Below are 10,585 nucleotides of genomic sequence, written 5' to 3'. Positions count from 1 at the left end.
TGCATGAAAAATTCACCAGAATAATATTTTTAAAGTCAACATGTCCATTATTCAAATTGTAAGTGAATTTCACTTGATGGCAATGGCTGGTACTGTTGCTGAACTGGTTCCTGGTTCTATGGATACTGCAACCTTCCTGATGATGGTGTTGATTAACTGAAAGCTGATTCTGTTTGCTGAACCTCATCACTATTGTGGATTGTTGACAGTAATGACTAGTTAAAAGATGTTATGGATACCTTCATTGTGATACAGATAGACAGAAGTTCCAGTTCTAGACAGTTTCAAATACTACAAGGTAATTATCAATATCATCGTAAAGTAAAAGCATTAGGTTTCAGCATTTTTTCATATGAGCCTCATATTTTGTCCTTGTCATTGTTTTCAAATGGAGATCTTAAATGAGTAATGGATTACCCAGTAGATCCTCACTAATGTCAACATTCTACCAACATACACATTTAATGAGGAACATATTACATATTATTAAAATTTGGAAGGATCAACTGACCAAGAATTCAGAAAGGAAGCTCCGCACTTATGTAAAATTTAAGAATAATTATTGTTTCGAAAAATATCTAACTATCATGTCCAATTTTGAACTTAGGAGATCATTAACAAAATTTAGGGTGTCATCTCACCACTTGCAGATTGAAATAGGACGATACCAGGGTACTCCTCCACACCTTAGACTATGTCAGCAGTGTAACTCTGGTAATATTGAAGATGAAGTTCATTTTCTCTTTTATTGCACAAAATATAATGAAGACAGACACCATTTATATCACATTATTTCGGAATCATGTCACAATTTCATTAACTTAAATTCCCAAGAGAAATTGCTATGGCTGTTGTCTTGTGAGAACTTTACTGTATTAAAAGAGTTGTGTATATTCCTGGTTAAACACTGCAAATAGCAGATTTATATGACATGTTTCGCATAATTAATAATTGTTGTTACTTAAAAAAAAAAAAAAATAATAATAATTATTTGTTAATTGACCGGATTCAGTTTCTCTATTTATTTTGTTCATCTGCTTCTGAAACAAAAAAAAATAATAATTATTTGTTAATTGACCGGATTCAGTTTCTCTATTTATTTTGTTCATCTGCTTCTGACACGGGGAGGATTGCTGTTATTGCCGATCGCAATCAACAGTATATCCTAGAGCACCGTCCCTTGGTGTCTCCTGCAGATGAACAAATTTCCATCTTTATAGATAATAATTTAAGGTTGTTCAAACTTTATTATTAATACTTTTTTTTTTATTTTTACACTGCTGGACATAAGGAAGGATGAAAAAAAAAAATACTCAAGAGTACTTTTAATGTATTTTTGTTATTAATGCTATTTTCATTGTATATTATAATATCTGTCACGTTATATACTGTACAATGTCTCATGTTTGTTGCTTATACTATCATAATTGTTAATTGTAAATGCCCCCTGTGGGACCATGATTGGAATAATAATATTTGATTTGATTTATTACCCATTAAGACCCTGGTGAGTTGTTGATTTAAAACAAGGGTACCACTGAACACCCTCACTAAATAATTAGTTATCAACCAGCTATCAGTAGATTTGCCAAACCCCTGAAGATCCTCATGGTTGGGTAATCATTAAACAACCCCTGAACACATTGACTTAACAAGTAGCCCTTTGAGACCATCCCTAGATAATAATTTCTTAGGTTGGTACCTTAGATACCTTATCAATAGATTTCTCCTGTAGACCATCACTAGATACATGTATTTTGTTATCAGTAGGTTGCATGAAGGAAAACACACACATGCTTTTAAGTTTGGATAAGAACAGTTTGTTTATTTACATAGAATCATAAATCAGAATCAAGTAATTATATTTTAATTTACCTAACACCTTGTAATAATATAAGCAGATAGAACTACAACACATGCCAATCTGAAGAACCTAGAAGAAATTGAGGTGAACAAATATTTGATGATGAGTGTTACCTTCATAACAAGGTGAACTCAACAGTTCCTGTAAAAATTTTTCAAAAGATATTTTGGCATTTTGTCTAAAAGGTTAACCACCAAATACAGTGTTATTATTTTAATTACTAAGATTATACTAATTAACTCAGTAAAGGAGGTAGGCAAGATAAAAACTATTATTTGGTCCTAGAAATGACAAAAATACTTCCAAAATTATGGTGCCTCTATTTATAAATCAGTTATGAAGTTTACATAGTTTATGGTCAAATAAGATATGAAATTAGGCCTTATACACAATTATGTAGCAAAGTTATTGAATGAAGTCAATGAAGATTTTGGTATTTTGGTTGTTTTATCATTATATTTATTACTGTTATATATGAATGTGAAGCAAAAGGCAATAAAGACAGGTTGCACCAAGTGCACTTCCTATATACAAGCTGATAGGACATCCCGCTGGAATAGGTCACGTTTTCCAGCTTGAAAATATGTGAATAGGTGGGGAAAACTATCAGAAATTTATGATAAGGTCAATAAAGTTCCCATTACTTGTTTATATGAAAAGCCCTGTAATTTTTTCACAGCTGAAAGTCTTGCTGTATGTAAACATTACATAAGGAATCTGAGCCTACGCAATATATGAAAAGGTATACATTTTTAGCTCACCTGGCCTAAAAGGCCAAGTGAGCTTTTCTCATCACTTGGCGTCCGTCGTCTGTCGTCGTCGTTAACTTTTACAAAAATCTTCTCCTCTGAAACTACTGGCCCAAATTTAACCAAACTTGGCCTAAATCATCATTGGGGTATCTAGTTTAAAAAAATGTTCAGAATAATGAGCTCTACCAATTGTCCATATATATGTCAAAACTGTTAGACAAATTCTTATAAGAGTTATTGCCTATAAATGACAATTTTACCATTTTTTTACATTTTTGCCTATTATCATGAAAACTTTTATATTTAGAGAGAAACATTTTTTTTCTGTTATGCCTTATATGATTTAAATTGTAATAGATAAATAAACACTATAAATCACAAAAATGATCAGCAAGGCAAGATCTATTAAAAAGTCAAATTTTGCCGATATAGTTAGTAGACTGTCACTCTTTATAGGAGTGATTGCCGTTAAATAAGGATTTTTTTTACCCTCTTTTGTGTTTTAAGCCAAAACTAAAGAAGATAGAGAGAAATTAAACAGACTAAAAGATCAGTATTACAAGATCAACAAAATAGAGATTTTTGTCATGAAGTCTTTTCTCGTCTTCAGTGTTGGAGAGTTTCCTTTGTTTGATATGCACATAGACCAAGGTGAGCGATTCAGGCTCTTTAGAGCTTCTAGTTAAAATCTAAATTATATGAAAAGGGTAGGGTAACAAAACCCTGGCACCCCCAATTAAGTTTGAAGTGGATATATTTTTACAGCCATAACTTATATCTGTAGAATGAAGTCAAAGTTTATTTTCACAAATTCTACGATGTTTGAAATGTCAGATGTAAACAATACTACTGATGTTATAATAAGATAAACATGTTGTAATTCTCTCCAAATAAACATGTCAAATTACTGAAATTAGACAAAGTGAAAAAGGTTAACTCACGATCTAACTGATAGACATCTCTGTAGTCAAAATAATATCACTAATTTAAGTGAATCTCTGACAAACCAATTATATGGTCAGATAAGGTGTTTGACCAAAGATAAGTTTAAGATTCTACTTTAATGTCAAGGTCAGAGAGTGTCTTGGTGCTTCCTTCACCTTACCCTAAAAATTTCTCAACTTCTTTCCACTTCTTTCCAATGGGATGAAAAACAGAAGAGCTACAAGCAATTCATGTTTGACCTTGTATGAAGTGTAATTTTTTTTTGGCCAATAGTACTAGAAATTTCAAGCAGAGAAATGGGTAACTGGAATAGAGGATACCTATATTCCTACAGCTTCCAACCCAGAATCTTCAAATTTCCAGAATGTTTGTATATACATTGAAGATGTGCATCGCTTTTGTATACACAGATGGTTAAACTAAGTCTATTTCAGTAGCAGTTTTAATAGAAAGCACCCATATTATGTGATAAACTTATGCAGTTTTCAACACAGAGCTTTATAAATTTCTAGAATTTTATATGAATGATTACTTGGAAACTTTATGTAACCATGTTACCCTCAGTACTAATCAGGAGGCAAACTAGTTTGAGATTGCTTTGACATCTGATGGCCTCCCCATTGCCCAATCAGGGCTGTCAGACATCTGATGGCCTGCCCATTGCCCATGCAGGGCTGTCAGACATCTGATGGCCTGCCCATTGCCCAATCAGGGCTGTCAGACATCTGATGGCCTGCCCATTGCCCAATCAGGGCTGTCAGACATCTGATGGCCTGCCCATTGCCCATGCAGGGCTGTCAGACATCTGATGGCCTGCCCATTGCCCAATCAGGGCTGTCAGACATCTGATGGCCTGCCCATTGCCCAATCAGGGCTGTCAGACATCTGATGGCCTGCCCATTGCCCATGCAGGGCTGTCAAACATCTGATGGCCTGCCCATTGCCCAATCAGGGCTGTCAGACATCTGATGGCCTGCCCATTGCCCAAGCAGGGCTGTGAGACATCTGATGGCCTGCCCATTGCCCATGCAGGGCTGTCAGACATCTGATGGCCTGCCCATTGCCCAAGCAGGGCTGTCAGACATCTGATGGCCTGCCCATTGCCCATGCAGGGCTGTCAGACATCTGATGGCCTGCCCATTGCCCAAGCAGGGCTGTCAGACATCTGATGGCCTGCCCATTGCCCATGCAGGGCTGTCAGACATCAGAGCAATCTCAGAGTCAAACATATTTATTACATTTGAACATAGTGTCCATTTGAACATTTGATTTAATCTGTTAAGAGGAGAGTAACAAGATATATATACACAAATACATTTGCAAAATGGTAGTACACATCAGATGAAACTGTTTGCTATAAAAATACATTCAAGTTCTGTAAATTCAGAACTTTTTAGCAATATTTGTATTAAGTTTGTAAAATTGTGACAGAACCTTTACTCATGAACACGAACAAAAAATCTGATCATATCATTTCTTATAAGAATTTTTTGAAATGGCAATAGTCTTTGATTTTGACTATTGAACCACTATTAATGATAAATACAAACACTAATTTTCAGAATTATTTTGTTTAATTACCATTTCTGATTTACCTTCATCATGGAGACTTATATAAAATAAATATAAATGATGTAAAGTTTATTTTTTCAATGTGATATGGTGTTTTTTTAGTCCCTTACTGGGAAAGCTTAAGGGGACTATAAGTTTGCATGCACTCTGTTCATGAGTCTGTCTGTCATATATAAGAGATAGTCATATCATAAGAAGTTACAGACCCAGTTTGAATTTTGGTCCATTTGGACAATTTTTGTGGAAACTAACACTGTACTTAATCATAAAGAAACAGATTATAATTATTTTACATATACTTAGTGTATCACAAGAAGTTACATATTAAGTTTGAGTTTTGTTTTAGTTCAGTTATTTTTTTTACCCTTGGACAAAGAAAACTGATTTAGAATTACAATTTTAATCCATATAGACTACCTATAAGAGAGTTATGGTAAGAATTTATTGATGTGGCCTGAGTTGACTAGGTGTCAGTATTACAACATAGTTAGGTGTCTATTTGTCTGTAGTGACTTCCTATTGACTCTGTTCTATATATAGTATATATATGGTCATAAATAGTACTGTAACTATATATAAATTGATAATATACCTGCTCAAAATAGTAGGCTACTTAAATTAGTATGTCAGAGGAATTATCGTGTGATTTTTATACAACCGCAAAAAAATTGTTCAAGTGTCGTCCGAAGACACATTTGGTTTCCGGACAATAACTTTAGTTTAAGTGAATGGATCTATATGAATTTTTACCAGAAGGTTCAATACCACAAAAGGAAGGGTGGGATTGATTTTGGGGGTAATTACTCCAAAAGGGGTTGGAGGTTCAAAAATTCAGTTTAGGAATTAGGGGCCAAAAACAAGCATTTTTGTAGTTTCCAGACAATAATTTGTGTGTAAGTGTATGGATCTCTCTGAAATTGTACCACAAGGTTCATAAAGGGAAGGCTGGGATTGAGTTTGGGGGTAATTACTCCAAAAGGGGTTGGGGGTTCAAAAAGTTGGGGGGATTTTTTTTCCATATCACAAAGGGAAGGCTGGGATTGAGGTTGGGGTTGGGGTTAATTGCCCCAAATGTTCAGGAATTAGGGGCCAAAAAAGGGGCCAAAAACAAGCATTTTTCTAGTTTCCAGACAATAACTTGTGTTTAAGTGTATGGATCTCTCTAAAAATGTACTACAAGGTTCGATACCATAAAGGAAAGGCTGGGATTGAGTTTGGGGGTAATTACTCCAAAAGGGGGGGTGGGGGGTTCAAAAAGTTGGGGTGATTTTTTTTCCAAATTTTTTGGAGGTGTTCATTTTTTTTCTTCAAAATTTTTGAAATTTATATGACCAAAATTTTTGAAATCTTCAATTGCACAGTATTGCGCAATAGCAAGAAATCTTTAATTGCACAGTATTGTGCAATAGCATTGTATTGTACAATAGCACAGTATTGGGCAAAAGCAAGAAATCTTCAATTGCGCAGTATTGCATAATAGCACAGTATTGCGCAATAGCAAGAAATCTTCAATGCTATACCAAAGCACTGGCAAAATATTTTAAAACAAGAAAGCTCTTACAAAACTGTTGTCAATATAAAAACATCAGTGAAGTTAAATATACTACTAAAACATGAAATTTCACCAGATATGAGTAACAAAGAAGTATATACTTTCTTGCAAAGTCAATTTACACATGATAAACCGACAGGAGTTTTAATGTGGGAAAGATTTCTTAATAAAAAAATGACTACAAAATTGAAGTCCACATTTAACTTTATTTTTAACTACCTTGAAAACAACAAATTTAAAATGTTTAAATGGAAAATAATACATTATATATTAGCCTGTAATGAATTACTTTATAAATGGAAAATAGTACCAAGTGGTTTGTGCTTCCATTGTAAGCAACATGATGATTATAAACACTTCTTTTTTTCCTGTTCATATAATGTTCATTGTTGGCATAAAGTTGACCAGCTATTAGCATTTTTAAAAATTGATAAGCATATACTTAGTCTTGAAAGTTTAGTAACCGGCTATAAAATTGATGATGAAGCTTATTTTGATATGAACTATCTATTAACTATAATTTTCTTTTCCATCTATAAAGCATATTATATGTCTGACAAGAAAGATAAGGTCATTGATATCTTCAAAATCTTCAAAAATGAAATCTGGGACATTATTAACATAAATAAAATCAGAAGCAAAAAAAACAAGAAAATAATACTTAAAACAAGGGAATATTTCGAATTCCTTTAAATGAAATGACAATTATTAGATACAAGTCTTAGCTGTGACCTCATTAATACATGACTGCACATGTGTCCAGTCAATTGGTGTGCATTAACTGAAATTCACAATTTTACTCTTTTATGATTTATTACAGCTACACTGAATTAGTATTGTTATTAAATATGTTTATTCCTGTTCACAATGCAAAATTATAAAGAGCAGGAGAGCGAGCAGAATACACAACACAATGCAACGTTACTGCATACATGTATAATTTGAAGACCACGTGTACTTTCGATCAACTTTCGATCTTCGGCTTTATCATAGAAATTAACATTTACTGTTAAAAAAATAATGTGTGAAAAAAACATTTTTACCTCATCATCCAAGACTTCTTATATAATTCAGTGTTGTAAACAAAACAAAAAGTTTTAAGTTCAAAATTCTATATAGTGTCGGCTGAAGAGTCATGATATCAGTGTCAAAGATCAATACATCATCAATTTCGTGGTTCAGTGAAGCTTTAATAAAAAAATCATATACGGTATAGGTTAAGAAACGTACCGTATTCCGGTAAAAAAAAAATTATGTAGAATTGTTCTAATGTATTGATCTGTATTAATATAACTTACTTTATAGATATACTTTATTGGATATCTTTCCCTAGATATTCAATAACTAATTTAAAGGGATACTTAATTGAAGCTGTAGATTGAGTAAATTGTTAACAGCAAAGGTGCAATAAAATTGATTAATTAAAAAAAAAAAAGAAATCTTCAATTGCACAGTATTGCGCAATAGCACAGTATTGTACAAAAGCACAGTATTGGGCAAAAGCAAGAAATCTTCAATTGCAAATTATTGCGTAATAGCACAGTATTGTGCAATAAAAAGAAATCTTCAATTGCACAGTATTGCGCAATAGCACAGTATTGGGCAATAGCACAGTATTGCATAATAGCAAGAAATCTTCAATTGAAAACAAATACAAATGTTTTAACCAATTTTCATGGGATTAATTAAGTCTTTGGGGGTTCTAACCTTGTATAATTTTTTTGGATATTGGGCCCATTTTTAAATTGGTCGATATTGAGGTCAAAAGTGTCCAAAATTAAACTTTGTTCGATTTCATCAAAAACTGATTTATTGCAGCTGTATGATTTGCTGAATCTTATTGTGCATTTAGATTTTTATTTTGGGCCCTGTTTCTTAAATTAGTTCATATTAAGGTTTGAAGGGTCTAAAATTAAACTTTGTTTGATTTCAACTAAAATTAAACTTTGTTTGATTTCAACTAAAATTAAATTTTTGGTGTTTTTTTATATGCTGAATCTTATCATGTTGTTAGATTTTGGATATCAGACCATTCTAGGTAAATTAAATGTCCCATTTCAAATTTTTAAGATCTTTCACCACATTTATTTTGTGTCAGAAACCTATATTATGTCAAAAATTTGATCACAATCCAAACTCAGACAGTATCAAGCTTGAATATTGTGTCCAAACTTGCCCCAACTGTTCAGGGTTTGACCTCTGCGGTCGTATCAGGCTGCGCTCAGCGAAGCATTTTATTATTTAAAAATAAATTCATTATTTATCTTCAGTGTCTTCTTTAACAAAAACTATTAAAAAAAATGGCACAAATTGAGGGGACAGACTTACAAAACTATCCTACAGTAGGCAAAAAAATTCAATAAGAATAATTTTTTTATTGATTCATACATGAATGGATGAATTTATTACAATTTTTGAACATAAAACATTGGCTGTTGCCAATAAACCTTTTCGAAATAACTTTGGAACATGAATGAGGGGGTGGACAGGAGGTACCCTTCTCCCATCTCCTGACCCCCTATCTCCCACCTCCCACTTTTAGAATCTTTTTTTCTCTCCCACCTCCCTCAAAAGCTGTCCACCCCCTCATGAATTAAACACTACCACAAAGTTGATGCCCTTTTTCCCAGACAAAATTACATAAATTTTGATTCCAAATTGAAATTATAAAAGCAAATGTATTATCTTTGAGTTGATACATTACATGAACATGCACTCTATCTTATCTAGTAAGAGACTATTAGTGCTGGTTAGGATTCATCGAGTTTCTTCACATGTTCAGTAATAACCAAAAAACCTTGCTGTAAGAATTCTATTTTCTTTACAGATAAACCATCTGTAAATCTTTTTATTACATTTATAATATCTTCCTTTTCATTCATATTTATATTATTTTCAGATAGTATAATATAGCAATTAGAAATGAATTGGACATGGATGAAAGATTTTGTAGAATGAAAAGGAAACTGGTTCCACATGAGTGAAGCTATATGTGTTACTGCCTCTTGTCTGGTGAGTTTATAATCACTAATTTAAAAGATATAAAGGGTAGCTGACAGAAGTTAAGTTTTGAGCCTTGATATGTTGAATCATGTTAGAAGATAAGTAGGTTTCTAAACATAATTAAAGGAGTTAATGAACCTCAATCTTTTTAAGGATGTTCGCTGCTCTGTTTCAAAATAATAAGCTTTTTAAAAGACTGTTATAAATTGATAGTTTGTAAATAAAGGAACTAAAAAAGCAGATAAAAATGAAAGGTCCGTGTGCTTGTTTTCGAGATATAAGCCATTGAAAATTTGGCGGGAAATGATTCTCTCTAGATTTTTCATACATTTAACATTGGCACCTTTTTTCTGTCTAAAAGTATGAAAAAATAACAAGGATTTAATAAGATTTTCAAAGATGGCATTTTAAACTATATTTAATCAAATTATGAAAAGAAAAGTAGGGGTTAGTGGGCAAAAATTTTTAATGGCACTACATGGATAAAACCAGAGGATTCCAAATATCTGGCAAAAATTCAAAAACAAAAGGAGCGAACATCCTTAAGGTAGATGTCATTTACATTCAATCAAAATTTCAAAAATCAAGACTGAGTGGATAGCAATTTTGCCTGAGTTCAGGATGAGTAGATGGTAACTGTGCTTGTGCTCAGACTGAGTGGATAGAAACTTTGCCTGGTTTCAGACTGAGTGGACGAAAATTTTGTCTGTGTTCAGACTGAGTAGATGGCAATTTTCCTGTGTTCAGACTGAGTATAAAGCAATTTTGCTAGTGTTCTGACTAAGTAGATGGCAATTTTGCCAGTCACTGTCCATTTTTGTTACAACCCTGCTTTAAGAGGCATCAATATATGTTTGAAACTTTAAACCTATTTAGTTATTTACGGTTATATAAATC

The sequence above is a fragment of the Mytilus californianus genome, unplaced genomic scaffold, assembly GCF_021869535.1.
Source record: "Mytilus californianus isolate M0D057914Y unplaced genomic scaffold, xbMytCali1.0.p SCAF_5, whole genome shotgun sequence".
Taxonomy (NCBI): Eukaryota; Metazoa; Mollusca; class Bivalvia; order Mytilida; family Mytilidae; genus Mytilus; species Mytilus californianus.
This window is presented reverse-complemented; position numbering follows the sequence as displayed.